This window comes from Sitophilus oryzae, unplaced genomic scaffold (assembly GCF_002938485.1).
Source record: "Sitophilus oryzae breed Bouriz unplaced genomic scaffold, Soryzae_2.0 scaffold_465_pilon_pilon, whole genome shotgun sequence".
NCBI lineage: Eukaryota > Metazoa > Arthropoda > Insecta > Coleoptera > Curculionidae > Sitophilus > Sitophilus oryzae.
In genome coordinates, this window is record NW_022147046.1 from 1,623,795 (window position 1) to 1,641,168 (window position 17,374).

The 17,374-nt window shown below is 31.1% G+C and overlaps 1 long non-coding RNA gene across 4 annotated transcripts; it reads left to right on the top strand.

Annotated features, from left to right (window-relative positions):
- Positions 1-13,866: 13,866 nt before the first annotated feature.
- Positions 13,867-15,293, top strand: LOC115885996. Of its 4 annotated transcripts, none has more exons than XR_004050822.1 (4): positions 13,867-14,466; positions 14,523-14,597; positions 14,795-14,987; positions 15,048-15,293. It is a non-coding gene; the product is annotated as an uncharacterized LOC115885996 (long non-coding RNA). The 4 variants fall into 4 exon arrangements; XR_004050823.1 differs by having other exon boundaries at positions 13,868-14,466; positions 14,812-14,987; XR_004050821.1 differs by having other exon boundaries at positions 13,868-14,597.
- Positions 15,294-17,374: the final 2,081 nt, after the last annotated feature.

Consider the following 17,374-nt stretch of genomic DNA (forward strand, 5'->3'; position numbering starts at 1 on the left):
ATTCCTCATCAAAAAATATGAAAAAAGTTCCTATAAACATAATAAACATGGGTATGGAAATGCATAGTTTTAGAGTTACAGGATGTTAAAACTTTTTAAAATTAGGTTTTTTGTAATTATTATCTTCAATACCATTATTTTTTATTTGAAACTGCTGTATGTTGAACTAATAGTAATAATAACTAATAGTAATAATATTTAATAATAAATTAGGTGAAATATATAATTTATTAATTTTATTTTTATTTTAATTTTATTGATTGTGATTAATAAAATTGCCTTTATCTCATAAAGGAGGCCGAATTGGACAAAATATCAAGAGATAACTTTTAATTGGCATTAAACGGTCTACACAATTTTGATATCAAAAGAAAAAAAGTCAACACGTGCACATGTTTCTTTTTCAAAAATATTCCAGTGATAACCCATATACACGTCCCTGATAAATTTATTGACACTTTTTTAGCATTAAAATATGTAACTTTTACTCACAAAATTTCATTCGAATCACTAAAAGTACTTGGGAGAAAATTATAATAAATCGAAAGATTATTAAGACTTTAACACCCTGTAGGTACAAAACAAAGCAGAATCGGACCTATGTTGATATGAAAAATAAGTCTTATTTTTACGTGAGGAATCTCCCCACGAGAGATGGCACATATGTTTTTTGAAACACCCTGTATAGAAGCAATAGGGGCCTGGAAAATAAATAGAACGTCACAGCTCGGGCTTCAAATAATTTCAATCATAGAGAATTTGACAAAAATATCGAAATTGTGATGATGTTCGATATACAGGGTGTCCCAATATTCCGTGGACATAGAACTACTACGTATTTTTGGAATCAAAATAAGGACACATTTTGCCCCTATATAATAATAATAATAATATAATATAATAAGATATTTTAAGAACCGCTATTCCGATTTGAATGAGATTTTGGGTGACTATGTTTTGCTAAGTGTTGTAACATTTGACTTTCACAAAGATCAAGAAAAAGTTCGGAAAGGGTGAAGACTACCCCCACCCCTACTTAAATTTTAGTGTAAATATTTTCCAACTTAACCGATGAGAGATTTTCTTTGCGTAATATGGTCCCTCTAGTATTTACTAAATTTTTTGTTTCTTGTAAAAAAAAACGCCATATCGCATAGTTTTTGAGAAAAAAACATTGAGAATTTATTTTTCTAAAGCAGACCTACAAAATATACAGGGAGTTCCATAGAAGAACTACGTATTACTATTTTTGAATCAAAATAAGTTAATTGCACATAATTTATTTTTATACAAAAGTACGGCATTTGTTTTAGAGGGCATCAAACTTTAAAAAAATAAACACATTTTTTCAGATATTTCAACATTTGACTTAAGTGCTTTAACATTTTACACAAAAAAATAAACCCGAACGTTAATTAATATAAAATATATTAATTTTTTAAGCTTTCTATGAAGCTTATTGTCAAATATAATTTGTGAAACCAACATAAAACTCCATATTTTCGCTTTTTAAGTTCGGGTGGAAATAATGCAAATAAAACTATTGTGACAAGTGTCAGCAGTGTTATTTGGTATGTATCAAAACATAAGTATTGGTTTTTACTTACTATAGAATAATGCTAATTCAAAAATTTATCAACGTAAACTTGTTACTTTTCTTGGAATCATATATTGTTTTCCTTTTACTTCAAATAATTCAAGAGCACGAATTGTAACAGGTTGCCTAATCCTAATACTCATTCCTCACACGCCGCGCGTCGGCGTCATTACACCCTAATGACTAAAAAGTTGAAAAAAACGTGCCCGCAATGTCCAACGCTATATACACCATATATCCATCCGCTGAGAGATTGCACAAACGAGAGCGGAACAACAATGAACCTTTCACTGTATATGCGTGTATTCTTCTTTGACAGTTCCCCCGTTATTAGGTAACGAAATGAAGTAACAAGAACGGTAACGTCGTTTTCAGTTATTAAGAGAATCGACTTGGATAATCAAGATGGATAAAAAATATTAAAGGTACTCATGTAAGGATATTCCAATGTATCGATATTTAAAAATCGATATACCTACAATGTCCCTGACCAGCCTTCATTATGAGTTTCTAAATAAATTCAATATTTAGATTGGTGATAGATTTTCCTCACACGCTTTGGTTTAGTAGTACCATTTAACGTCGATCAAAGAGGAGAAGTTGGCAAACTAAGCACTACTGCAATTTTTACTGATGTAGTCTGGTATAAATCCAGGTACTACGTACGAGTACTCTGGGGATGCGCGAATGAAAGCAATGCCATAGTTTAAGGAAACTAGTAGTTTTAGTCCTTGTCAAATCCTTTGTTCTTTTTCTGCCACTTTATATGACCTTGTTCTCGCCTCCCGTGACCACTGACGTAGCTGTATAGCGTGGTCTATTAACTAGGCAAAGTATAGTCGTGGCACTCGCCATAGTTTCACAGATATGTATTTCGGAAAATATGAGTTCACAATAAAATAAAATAAAAAAATTGATCATCGAGTAAAAACTTGCTTGAAAACAGAATATTTTCACATTTCGCGTAGGTAAAAATTCTTCTGTATCTGAAAATCTTCTGATTGGAAGAAATGCGGAAAAAATATATAAGGACATATTTTTATATTATTATCTATTTCAGAGATTTTCTACAACATTTTTTTGATTTAAAACAAGTTTAATTTTCTGAACATAACTGGATTCGGCATAAAATTCTGCATATAGTACACCGTCTTTATTTAAAGCACACTGCGGTGTGGCCATTCTATTTCTTATTTACTAAAACTTTGGTTAAAAACATTATATATGAAAGGTGGTAAAAAACTAGAGTGAATATAACTTTATTAATACTTAGCTATGTTTTCTTAAACACGAAGGATACCAGAATAAATTCGTGTAGAAAAATTTACTTTATCGTATACAGGATATTTTTTAAGGCGTCACCAAAATCGTAATATTTAAAATATTGTATCTCATTTTTTTTAAATGCAACACCTTGTATATTATTTTTCTTTCAGATGTAGAATTAAAAGGTAAATATTTTTTGTATTTAAAGTGTTCTTAAATTTTTAGCCGTTTTCAAATATTTTCTGTATTTCATTACATATGGGATTTCCAACGATAAAATATCAGACAAAGATCATATTAGGTGACTTTGATAAAAATTTACTGTTTAAAGAGCCATATGTAATATAAGACTGCGAATATCTGCGAAACCGTTAAAAATTTAGAAACCCTTTAAATAAAAAAATGTTCACTTTTTAATTCTGCATCTGACAGAAAAATAATATACAGAATGTGGCATTTAAAAAAATTGAGATTTACCATTTTAAGTATTCCGATTTTGGTGACGCCATAAAAAATACGCTATAGAGGGTGTCCCAGAAATGAGTGCGTAATAAATGAGGCTGCAACACAGCAGCTATGCTATCCGGTGAAATAATCCTCTTTCAACGGTAAAATGAGTGCGAAATAGAATAATGTATATAGAATGATGTAAAATAATTAAAAAAAAATAAAACTAACTTTACCATAACTTTTTTGTGGCACCCTGTATATAACAAAATATTTTAGGATACGCCCCTTTATAAACCTTGAAACATATGAAACTTTTTCCAATATCTTCGACAACGACGACGATATTGGACTTCCTCGCACTAATGGGCCACCCTGTATATTTAAGGTTGTTTAAAGCTAGATGTGGCACTTTTCTTCCCTCAAATATAAACTCAATATTTTGTCTATAATATTTTGAATATTGTTATATTACGACCACTTATAATAAAAAATAAATAAAAAAAAACATAAAAAAATACAGTCCACTAAATTTATAAGAGATTATGCTATTATAAATTTTTTTCAATTAAAAAATATGAATAATTTGCGGAGACTTTAGATGTACAAAATATTTACTCTAAAATTGTTTCAAAAATAAATCTATATAAATTATCTCGTAAACTATTATTATTGGAATGAAAATTTTATGGCAAATCCCCTGACCAAAAAATATTTTCATGCCTATATTTGAGACAACCTGTATATCTAAAAAACTATTTTTAAAATCTGCCCACATGCTAAAAAAATAACATTTAATTAATTACATAATATCTCAGCGTCTAAAATAACCAAATATAATTAAATGTTGATTGATAATTACTATCAGCTTGCCGATTTATATCCGATGGAAATCTAAAAAAACTCAAAGAACAATTTTTTGAATTATTACTACAATTAATAGCAGCACACAGTAATGCACTCATTTTTTATCAATCCGTCTCTCTGCTGGAATGCAACGCTCGAACCTCGCAGCTCGACGGACGGAATTCAACTGAAACGCTTTGCAACCTGCCGATATTCGACAGCTTGCAAAAACTGGCAGAACATATTTGCGAGAGTGCAACTTCTCTTTTCCTTAAACTATGGCAATGTCCTAAAGGTGCGTATTCATTATCCGCACGAACGAACGAACGAACGAACGAATGTTCGCTAGTGGTATTGACGGGGACCGCACGATAGAACCGCACGAGAAGACCGCACGCATTTCTTCATTCGCGCGCCAGTTCAAATCGTCAAGATATTGTTATAAACCTGTTTTTTTGTTTATATACCGTCATTGAATTATCGCTAAGCAAGTTACTATGGAGCAGTGCATAAGGAGTCGGGCTAGGAAGCGAGAGACCGGAGTTCGAATCTCGGCCGGAACATCACTTTTATTTTTTTAAATACTGTTGTATTCTATAGTTTATTTTTGTAGTATAAGAAAAAAGAACTATTTATTCTGTTATTTTTAATCTCCGTTATTAATATAAATTGATTGTTAGTACAATACCTCATTTAATATAAAATAATATTCTACTTTTTGAAATGTATCGGGCCCTAATTGTACCTAAAAGTAATATATTTTTAGTGATATACCATATTGTAAACTATTTAATATTTTAGTCACTTAAAAAGTTAATTTGCATTGAATAATTGCCTACCATTAAAGGAAATTTGAGCTATATAATCCTTGATGGGCATATTCTGGGTATGCAAATACTTCCTTTAAATTTTGGGTGTCGTTCAACCGATTTATTCTCAAAACCAGAAACTTCTACATATAAAAAGAAGCAGAGGTCACTAATTATAATAAACTTCACCCTTGGTATTACTTCCACTAATTATAATAAACTTCACCCTTAGAATTACTTCTATCACAATTACAATACGTTCATCTGCATTGGCATTTTCTACTTCTCGATGGGAAACAATAAACTTCCCAACATTTTTTAAATGATGTAACAATTCCTCTTGTGGTTACTTTTCCATAGATATCCTCAACTCTGTCCTCATGTGAATTCAGAGGCAATGAAAATGAAAATTATTTACCATGAACATCACAAACTAAAAACCTAATAAACAATTTTATACCGAATATAGAAATAAATTTAGTATTCTTACGTATCGTCCAAATCCGTGTTAATAGATAATTATTATTTTTAAATATATTTTTAGAACTGCTGGTTTTAGTAATTATTAAATTAAACGAACTAAAAAGTCTTAAAAATAAACAATTCTTAACCATAACCCCAAAAAATGCAGATCTCCTGTCAACTTTCTTTATTTTTTTTTACTCATTATTTTCCTAGTGACGTCACAGGTGGTATGCGCGAACTGAACGAAATTGGAGCCGCTATCGATCATACCTTGTATTCTTTGTACCATGACGTCTAAACGCCTTTGATGTACCGACTCGAAGCGGATGGTCGAGCGCACGGACGAACGAACGGCCGCATGCGTTCGGTCCCCGTCTAAATATACCGCACTTTCATTCGTTCGTTCGTTCGTTCGTTCGGATAATGAATACGCACCTTAAATCTGAAAGCGCACGCAGGCGAACGCCTGTGATGTACCGACTCGAAGCGGATGGTCGAGCGCACGACCGAACGAACGGCCGCATGCGTTCGGTCCCCGTCTAAATATACCGCACTTTCATTCGTTCGTTCGTTCGTTCGGATAATGAATACGCACCTTAATAATTCAAGATTCCTTCCTTTAAGAGTCCATTTCACTAGTCCGAAAAAGTAGCCAAATAAGCGTTCGGCATTTAACGTTTTATGTAAAACTGGCTAGGTATCTTTACACAAATGAAGAAGGAAATTAAAGATAAAGGATTATACTATATCCGTATTGACAATATCAACAAAATATTCCTTATGTTTGGACTAAATTTTCTCGAAAATAAAAACATAATTTAAAATCCCGTTACAATACGGAAATAGATTGAAGTTTTGTGATTACAGTGATATACAGGTTGAGTTTTCTACGATGTTCTCTATGGGTATCTCGGAAACTACTAGAGATAGAGGGTCGGTTAAATGGGGAAAGAATTGCAGTTTTGTGGGTTCATAAATATGCGCGTTTCAGATTTTTTTCTGAAAGAAAAAGTTCATGGCTTACTAGATGTTTCGAAAAAAAGAAATTTTGCCTATTTTAAAAATCGTCCCTAAATCCATTACAATCTATTTTACACAAAAAGTTTTCAGATAAAAGTTGTAGATAATCACATCCTTAATGAGATTGTCCTTAATGAGATTGTGTCCTTCGCTTTTTCTAAAGCCTGTCACTTTTGACATATGACACAAACATATGTTTTTTAATGGAAATCAGAGTTGGCCATGACTTCATAAAAAGCCCCATTTTTTAAGCTTTTCAGCGATAACTTGATTTAATAAAAAATATAAATGAACGTTTCAAAACCAGGATTTAGCAAGTTTAGTATATAAAGATATTCAGCATATTAAAACATGATTCATAAAAATGTGAGCTTTTTATTATATTTACTGTAATTTGAATTACTGCCAAACAAATTTGTCTTTTAAAATGAAAAATTCGCGTCAACCGTAAATCTGAATATTTAAAATATTTTCCAGGCAACAAATTCAATAAAACTGTATTAACTTTCGAAATATTGGATTTTAACGGATACAGATAATCTGAAAAACACAAAAATTGGCTTGACACTCAAATCTTTTGACTTTTAAAAGGAGATAGTTATATAAAATTTTAAAAAATTAGTGCGAAACCTCTATGAATCATTAAAATATTATGATGAAAAGTATTGTAAACTAAACTTAAATAGTACCGTATGATCGAAAAAAAACTGCATCCATTGGCTTGGTAATGAACATCAATGACATTCCCTATATCATTTTAGGTACATAAAAAATGACAGCGATCCCTATTTCATACCCATCGCTGAAGCCGTTTTTTTTTCGATCATACGGTATTATTCGGAATAGATACAGTGTATTAGTTATGATGGAGTATGCTTTGGACGAGAATAGAGTTTCTTCTTCTGTAGTGTGACTTGATATTATTTTAATATTAATAAATTTAATCAAATATTTTTAGGGATAGTATATTTCGACCCCCGAAACAGGATTATGACGTTTTTTTCGCGAAAAAAAATTTGAAATTTTTTGAAAAATTTTTTGGAAACTTTTTGTTTTTTGTAAAAAACATACTTTGTTGATAATATGGCAACATAGATAGTAGATTAAATTTATAAGAAGAAAATCCATAAAATATCCAGTGGTTATCAAAATTTCAGCAAAAAACTAACTAACCTGACTCTGTTATTTTGGATTTATTTGAAAAACGGTAAAGAGAAAATTTGTTTCTTTTATCGACATCTACCAACTACCAACCCTGAAAATATTTGCACTTATTTAAGACTCACCCTGTATAATTTTGCAACGGAAAAGGGCAATAAAACCGTGCAAGAAAAATAGTTATCTATCATGTATACGCGCGGATATTGTGCTATGATTCTGGAACGAAGAAAGATGATTATCTTTGTAAAATATATTCGGCAAAAGATATTTGATTTAGACTGTTGCTATGATGATACCTTTTTTATTTAGCGATTGTTACCATAATAAAATATGTTTTCCATGCGTTTTGCTTACGGTTCCACAGACGGTACGTTATAAGCTATTTACTACACATGTAGATTATATGTTTTTGTTAGTTTTACATAGTGCTTATAGTTAAAGTTAAAAGCGTATAAAAAATGTAAAAAAATAGTCTGTAGGAATTTCATTCTTTTATTGCTTTAATCAAACAAACAGAAGCCGGTAAAAATACAAGAACATTTAGAAAACTTCCTTCAATTCGAAATGGAAATTCTAGAGCGGATTTCAGCAGCAGCAAAAAAACAAAAAACAACGAAACTTGGAAATGTTTGCCGTGCTTTAACGAAACAAGGGAAGAAAGGAAAAATTTCCTTCGTTACTCGATATTCTCGAAAATTGCTGAAAGCTTGATTTAACAAAGTACAATTAGCAGGTTCGCCTTTTTGGCTTCTTTTAAAATAACAATACTGCTTTAATACAATTAGCCGGTTGATTTTGTTTCAATTCTTTTAAAATATCAATAGTGGTGAAAAATCTGGGTTTTTCGTCACTGGAAAGGAAATCTACAAAATAAAATACTTATTTTTTGTAAACCCCACACAATCCAATTTTCTTTTTCACGAGAGATGGCACATTTTTTTTGGAACACCCTGTATAATCTCAGTAGTTTTAGGATTTTAAATAGTTCACACTTGATAACGGTCGGAGATACTTCTGGCCGAAACGTTGTGTAAATAAATTTCATTTTTTTCAGGTAAAAAATAGCAACAAACCAACTACATAATATTCGGTTGAGGTGAATAAACCTTTGAAAGAATTTCAATGGGCCGGTGTACCGTACACAATACACGAAATAGAGTTGGTGGACAACAACAGGTTCATGAATCTAGTAATCTTGAAGCCGTCGCTGCTGTGCCGAAACAGCTGAATGGGATTTTGTTTAAACAATAGCCGGATTGGCGACCCCGATACCAGCTGTTTTCGATTACGGCCGGTGATCGAATCGGCCGTGAAAGTGACGGCCGAGAAAAGAATGAAAAGTTTGTTTTTAACTTTTCGAGTTTGAATAAAAAATCCTTTTTTTCGATTTCAAATTTGTAATAATCAAAAGTTGAAAGAGACTAAAGCTTCATTTAGAACCTCGCAATTAGTGGAAAAAATTAGTGGTTTCGATTAATGTAGAAGGTGGTAGAAGTTTGTTTCTTTAATTTCAATGTAAGAATTCAGAACGTCAAAATTAATGGTAGACATTTTCAATTAGTAGGAGAAGTTATCGAACTTTTGACTTTTCCACTAATTATACTTCAAAATTTGCGAGAAATGTCATTTTAGCCTTTGATTACCTTCTGTCAAGAGAAATTGGGGTTAGAAATCAAAAGTTGATTGTTTTATAAGCTAAATATTGGGCTTTCTCTATGGATACAACTGACTAACGCAAGCTGTTGCTAAGATATTCTATTTTCTATTAATTTCAATTGTATTTTTTAAACATTGTGAATGAGCATAAACTAAAAAGTATAAAGTGTAACTGAAACCACTAATTTATTAAGCCGCGTATAAATATGCCGAGGCAAGTACGAGACAAACCCGAAACGAGTATGAAACGAGGCTATAGCAAATTCTTTCCAAAAGGCGTACTAATATGCCGAGACGAGGACGAGACGAGTCAACCTCAAGCGGAATTCGTCATATTATAGCCTCAAGCCGAGCGATTTAGCCTCGAGCAGAGTCCCTGCCCAGTCGAACGGCGTTGTCTCGCGGCTATCCATTTTCAGTGGAGCCTTTGGCGAACCCACAAAATTCTTCATAGGGCTATGCGATACTGAGGCAGTATCGATATTTTGGTATCGGTTGTATTGAATATAAAGTATCGATACTTTAAAAATATTGATAAATATATTAAAGTATTATTCGATACCATTCAATATTTTAAAAAATTAATTAATAAATTTAAGTATAATGTGTTTTTTAATTGGATTAGGATCGAAAAAAATCAACAGAAGTCCTTTGTTTTAAATTTGTCGACGTTTCGCAAAATTTATTTGCATCTTCAGGACACTATAAAGTTAAGAGAGCAAAATACAATCAAAAAATTTTAAAAATTTAACAAACAACTTAAAACACATATCAGTGGAATTCCACACATATACAATTGGTAAAACTACCCTAACGTTAACAATTAAATAAAATATATGTATATGTTATAAACTTAAGATCGCTTGTAAATAAAAATAATAAGGGATAAGGCCAAAATATAATCAGGATATTTTCTTATTCGCATTTAACGAAAAAAATCGACGATGGTGGCACTGTTTTATACAAAAAACTACCCGGATCAGAACTAAATCAGTCATCAAACGATCTCAAATTACTAAAAGCACTTGGAAGAAAATGATAAAACACTTAACCTAGGGTTGGCAACTTTGAAAATAAAAAATAGGGGCAAGAGGATAAAAAAAGGCACAAGCGAAACATTTTTGAAACGTCGCTCAAATGTCGAGAATTTACCAAAAAGTTATATAAACGGTATGCGATAAATATTTAAAATACACAAAAATATTTATGCTCAAAATTTATTAAAATAAAGCAAACCATTGTCAACAAAACTTTTTTTCAAGACATAAACTAACAGTAAGTAAACATAAAATTGCATAAAAGACACAGATTAACAATTCTTTAAAGCATTGTGGCGATAAACGAATATTTTTTGGATTTTGAAATTGGTATGTAACAAAGTTTTCAATACGTGAGAGAAAAGAGGACAATCAGATCAAAAAGAGGACTGTTTCTGGAATAGAGGACGGTTGAGAACCCTATTTTAACCCCCTGTAGCTACGAATCAAAGCAAAATTGGATTGGTTGATATAAAAAATAAATCTTATTTTTACGTGAGGAACTTCCCCACGAGAGATGGAACATGTTTTTTGAAACACCCTGTATACGTTTGTTTAATTTCAAAATAGGTAAAAAAACAAGCTAGATAAATTAAAGAAATTCATGATAAATTTAAATTATATTCGGACCCTGTTTACATTAAAAAAAAACTGGAGAACGCCGACTGAGATACCTGGAGATAACGGCACGGCAGCGGCGGCGGCGGAGCCTTCTGCCAGTGCCGTTTTTTTGAGACTTCAATTATTTTATTCAATAATATATTTTGTATGTGGTTTGTATATCTATAAAATTTTTAAATAGAGTAACAGCGCTTTCAGATGGAGCGGACCGTACGCGCAGAGCGTCCGCACGGATGTTTTTTCAAGATAGCTCATCCGGACGGAGCATACGCAACCCAAATGAAATTGTTCATATAAGCTCATGGTACTTGCTCGAAGTCGCGGACGCTCCGTTCCATTTGAAAGCGCTGTAAGATAAGACCTAATTCGACTTTATTTACTTAAAAAATTAGAAATTTATGTAATTAAGATTTAAATTATTAATTTAAATCTACATTTAAGTGCCAATAACTAACCTGGAACAAATATTGTAAATAATATATCTGCATTTCTTCATTTCTAAAGTTGTATATTTTTTCAAGGTATTCCATTCGCCACATTATCATTCTATGGCTTTCCATCATTGCAGCACGCTTATTAATAATTTTTAAAATATTATTATGTATATAATTTTAAATCTAATTCCCATGCAGTTTTTTAAACCTTCGCCGTAATGTGCTTTCTGAACAGGGTTTTTTTAAAGCTCAGAGAGTTTTTTTTTAATTATATCTATGGCGGGAACTTTATTATTTTCATATTTGCCATAAATTAAGTTTCTTAGTAGTCTGGATAGTTCAAATTTCTGGATTTTTCTATATCGAATCGTTCCTTTCTTTGTCGATTCCCTTTATTTATGAGAGTACCGTAAGGAACTTCTGAGAGCATGGCCACCTTTTTCAACACTCTCGATTTGCCTCTCTTATCTTCTATGTATCCTATATGTAAAGAAGCTTGTTTCACATCTTTAATTCCGTTCAGCAGAAAAAGCGCATAATTTACGTTTGAGCCGTTAATAACTCGACGAAAAGTTCATTACGTTTATTCATTTTTCATAAAATTTTCATGTTTTTATAAAAAAAATTACTAATAAATCTTTGTATATGAGATTTACCTACTTTGGCTAACTTACCTATACTATTTTAGAGAAGACAAAATTGCATCTTTCTAGTTAGGATGCATTATTAACATTATTACAAATAAAGGAAAGAATATTTATTTTTATATAAAAATGGGATGTGGAATCCGAGCCCCTTGAGACTCCAGGCAATTGTTCCGCGGAGCCGCGGTGTATACGCCACTGGTTAAATAGACGCCCCAATCCTTTTGATGGTTCGCCAAAGGCTCCGGAAAAAAACGGAGACAACGCCGTCTGGCTGGGCATAGGCTTGGCTCGAAGCTCAGACCCCGTCCCAATATGACGAGTCAACCTCAAATCCGCTTGAGGTTGACTCGTCTCGGGTGTCTCTCGCACTCGTCTCGACATATTTATACGCAGCTTTACACTAATTGCGAGGTTCTCACAACATCCCCCTTTAGAACTTCATCTATCATGTTAAGAAATGAAAGTAAATAATAAAGCGCCTCTCGTGTTTGTTCGCACTCAAAAATTTCCAATTAATGCCTGTATATATTTTTAATATATTTTTTAAATTTACATTTTTTTAATTGTAAAGTAATATATTACATTTAAATGGAATATATTACATAACAATTATGTCAATTACAGGATTACAAGCTTGTTTTCTAACATTTTTTAAATAAAACGAATTATAAAATTTCAATATATGTATATTTGTGGTAGGTATGAAAAAAGTAAAATATAAAATGGACAAACGCTTACTTACATTGCAATAAAACTTCCACTTTTAGTTTTGCAATCCAAACGCAATATTTCTATTTCACAAATAAAAATATCCGACAACACTAAAATCACTGAAACTTCCGGGGCTGACAACGAAAACTGAAAAATATAACGGCACTTTTTGTTTTGGACCTGCATATCAACATTACGCTGTACTATTATGTGTTTGTTGTTGAAATAATATAAAATATCTAATTATAACTTGTAAATTTTAATATTTTAACATGATTTTAACTACTTTTGACAATAACTAACTTTTTGTTATCAAGATGACATTTTAGACGGCAACTGACATATATGTCATAATATTTGAATCTAAAATATGTATGTAAAATAATTTAAATTACTATAATGCAACTTTATACTAAGAAAACATTTATACATTCACAAAACACAACAAAGTCTAATAATATAGTATGAAAATAATGAATATTGAATTAAAATTGAAAAAGTTAAGCGCGACCCCTTGTGTCAAAATTAGATAATTAAATTTTCGCAATTTTTACACCATTTGATGACCGGTGGCGCCTCTAGTGTTTGTTCGGGCGGTTGGTCTTTTACTCGCGCTTATGGTCATTAAAGAAAAAGTTCTAAAGGGGGATCTTTTGTGGAGGTTCTGAATGAAGCTTAACAAATAAAATGTGTCAGTCATCGACAATTAAAAAAAATGACAGAAAATACAATTTACCTGTGCGTACTAAAATGACAGATAACAACTGTCACTCTCATATATCCATAGACAGACTTTATACTATGGAGTGTAGAGGTAAGGAGAAATAACTCTTATGGGACTTTTATTGAAAAAGTGGTCACAAAATGGGAAGAATAAGGGTTCGCCAAATGACCACAGTGGCGCTAAAAACGCATAAATCTAAAAAATGAAAAGTAACCATAGATAAGAGAATAAAATTAAATATAACCAAACATTACCCAAAAAGTTTTTTTATTTTTTAGAATATAAAATAATTATTGTTTATCAATATTTTGTGCTTTATTTATTATTTAACAATGGTTAAAGTGTGTGTGGTGCGAAGTTGATTGAATAGCTGATGGAAAAATAGAGAGCAAAGGCAAAGCCTGTAAAATACATAATATAATTCAGTATTGTATTATTTGTATTATATGTAATAATTAGAGTCAATCAAAAGTGTAGTAAACATTTTTCGTAAGATTATTGACATACATGTTACAAAGTATATTTTTACAATCCTTTCTATAAAGTTACAACCTGAATAAAATTTATTTTTAATGATTTTAAAGTTTGACAGACATGCACAAATTGTTGGCATTTTTTTAAACAAATAAAAGTAGGAAATAAATAAAGTTGTAGGTACTTTCAAGAAATATAGTTAACTGCTGGTTAACTGTAAGTGCTGTATTTTAATAATCTGTCAAAAATCAAAATCATCAGGATAATATTAGGTATTGATTTTCAAACAAGAATTAGATTACAGCGATGGTCAAAAGCATTTAGATATTGCTTTGAAATCTACAGATAAGGTATGGCAGTTTCGTTTTAAAGAACAAGATGTTAAAGTTTATGATAAAATTGTCATCAGAAATACTGTCCACTTGCAGTATTTACATAGGAAAATGTTGGAGGATGAAGCTCTACCTACTGCCTCAGGTTAATTTAAATTCTGAGTTGCAACAACAGCAACAAGCAAGAAGGGCACCATTAAATGAATATTATACACATAAGTATTATTATACAAAGAAAGAGTAATGTTATACACATAAATATTAACATTTTGTAGAGCAACAACAGAATAGAAAACCAAAATATGAACACCAGCAACTAAAACAGGAACCATTAAATGAATATTATATACGTAAGTACAATTTGATTGAATAAAAAACAGCGTCAGCGATGCCTATGAAATGAAGATTGCTGTCATTTTATATGTAAATGATATGGAGAATGTCATCGAGATGTCATTCCAAGCCAACTTGACGCCGTGTTTTTCGATCATACAGTATTATTATACACATAAATAGTAATATTATACACATAAACATCCCTTGATAGAGATCAACATTTTGTAGAGCAATAACAGCATCAAATAATGGAAATAATGGACCTTATTGCACAAATCAAAAAACAAAATTTCAGCATTACTACTTTATTGGTTATATCAATAAAAGAAATTGAGTTTATCAGTCTAGATCCTACAAGCAAGCAGATCTATCACATAATTTTAAATGAAGATTTATCTATCATAGTATGTGTATAAACACTTTGCATCTTTTATTCAATGTTGTAATGAATTAACAAATTCCAGGTAATTTATTCTAATAACGAAAAAAAAACTTTGGATCAAAAAATATTTTCTTCTGATGAGGTTTATGAATATTAAAGTCTGTTGAAGTTTGGCCATTATGTGTTGGTATACAATTTATTTATGATGTTACAGTAGTTAAACCATCCGAGTACGAAACATGTTTAAAATCCACTATTCTTAATGAATGGAAACTACCAACTTGAGAGGAAGCTAAGAGAAAGGTTCTATTGGGTGGACTACAAGGAAAAAGGGATATACATGAGGATCTGAAGGGCTATAACATTACTTCTCAAGCCATGGGACAATAGGAAACGAAATTCAAAGGAAAATATTACAATATGTGGATGCAAATTATAGTGCAAAGAATTGAGAAAAAAATTATTAAAAGTAGTTATTGTTACGATAGTTAAACCATCCGACTACCAAATATATTTAAAATCCACTATTCTGAATGAATAGCAACTACCAACTTGGGAGGAAGCTGCGAGAACGATTCTATTGGGTGAACTACAAGGAAGACATGAGGATCTGGAAGGGCTATAAAATTATATTATTCCACGTCCCAAGCCATGCAAGCCATGTTGGAATAGCTGGGGGTGAAAAAGAAGATAATACTGCACACTATTCTTGTCTAGAAGTAGTTGATATTAAGGTAGTTAAGCCATCCGACTATCGAACATTTAAAATCCACTATTCTGAATGAATGGCAACTATGATGGCAAAACGTAAATAAATACTTGTACAGTATAAAATTACATTATATTGGCTTAATTTTTATACTAAATAAAATGTGTTACGTTATTTTTGACCTGCATTATATTTATTTAAATCCCATATCATCAATTAAACTTTAAATAAAGTTTTCCCAATTATAATTAACATTAATTTTAAACTAAAGCTTTTTTTCATCTTGAATGAGATTTACGAAATAACTTATGAGAAAAAATAAAAAAGAGGCTCAGTCTATTGCTTCTGAATAATCGATAATAAAACGACATGTTGACTTACTTTTATACTAAATAAATGTAGATGTGAAGTTATTCTATAGCTGCCTTATATTTATTTTAAACCCATCACCAATTATTACTTTAAATAAATTTTTTCTTAATTATAATTAACATTAATTTTAAGCTAAAACGATCAGAATAATGTTTTCGTCGTCTTGAATGACATTTGCGAAATAACTTATGAGAGCAATAAAAAAAGAGCTAGTCTATTGCTGCTGAATAAAAATCTGTAATTTATTTCATGTGACATGAAAATAAATTTGTATTTTTTGAAACCCGCGGCTTCACGTATATGATTCACGTCAAATATTTATGTCTTTTGAATCAGCTGTTCTAAAAATGTTCGGCGCATGTCTTAAATTTTAGGTTTTTGCTACAGCAGCGCCATCCTAATTCTTCCCTTTTTTTGACCATTTTTTAATGCACGGAGTTGTTTCTCCTTACCTCTACACTCCATACTTTATACATATGTACGTACAGGGTGTCCCATTTTAGTTGAAATCATACGGTATCTCCGTTATTAGTGAAGATAGAAGGGTGCGGTTTGGACAAACCTGTCTCACTTTTTTGTCAAATGCCGTAAACAATGCCGTAAACAAAATTTTCATAGCCCTCTTCGTTTCTGAGCTACAGAGTCTTTTTGAAAATTTTGCAATTTGGGACACCCCCTGTATCTCTGTTATTGTTAAAGATTTAAAGAAGGTGAAAACTGTTTATTGTAGAATTTTTACGTAGAATACAGTGGCGTAGTCTGTTATTCTACGAAAAGAATATTTTTAAAGATATGAACTAAAGTTATGTTTTCTTAAATGGAACACCCTGTATATTTATAAATTATATGATCTAGCTTGCCATAAGCTTCTCAAAAATGTACATCCCTCTATATTTATTTTCACTACTTACTGCTATATTTAAAAGTTTTTATTAAAAGATCATATTTATTAGTAGCCATGATTGATAATAAAAAAACTAAACAATTATTAAAAGTATACTGCTATCTGTCTCTTGTTTTAATTTGGGAGCCACTAATCAATTCTTTATATATTAGGGAAACTTAACTCTCTACCGCTATTTGTAAATCTTGGAAGCTATCTTACCAGAACTTTTAAATGTTCTTTTAGCTACTTTACGTGAAATATGCTTTCAGCAAGATGGGGCTCCCCCTCACAACTTTGAAAATACTTATGAGAATTTTTATTAAATTATAATTTCTCAAATCAATGAATTGGAATCAATGGACCCATAATGATGTCCTCCTCGATTATCGGATTTGTCCATTCTCGATTTCTGATTTTGGGGATTTGAAATATGAAACAAATA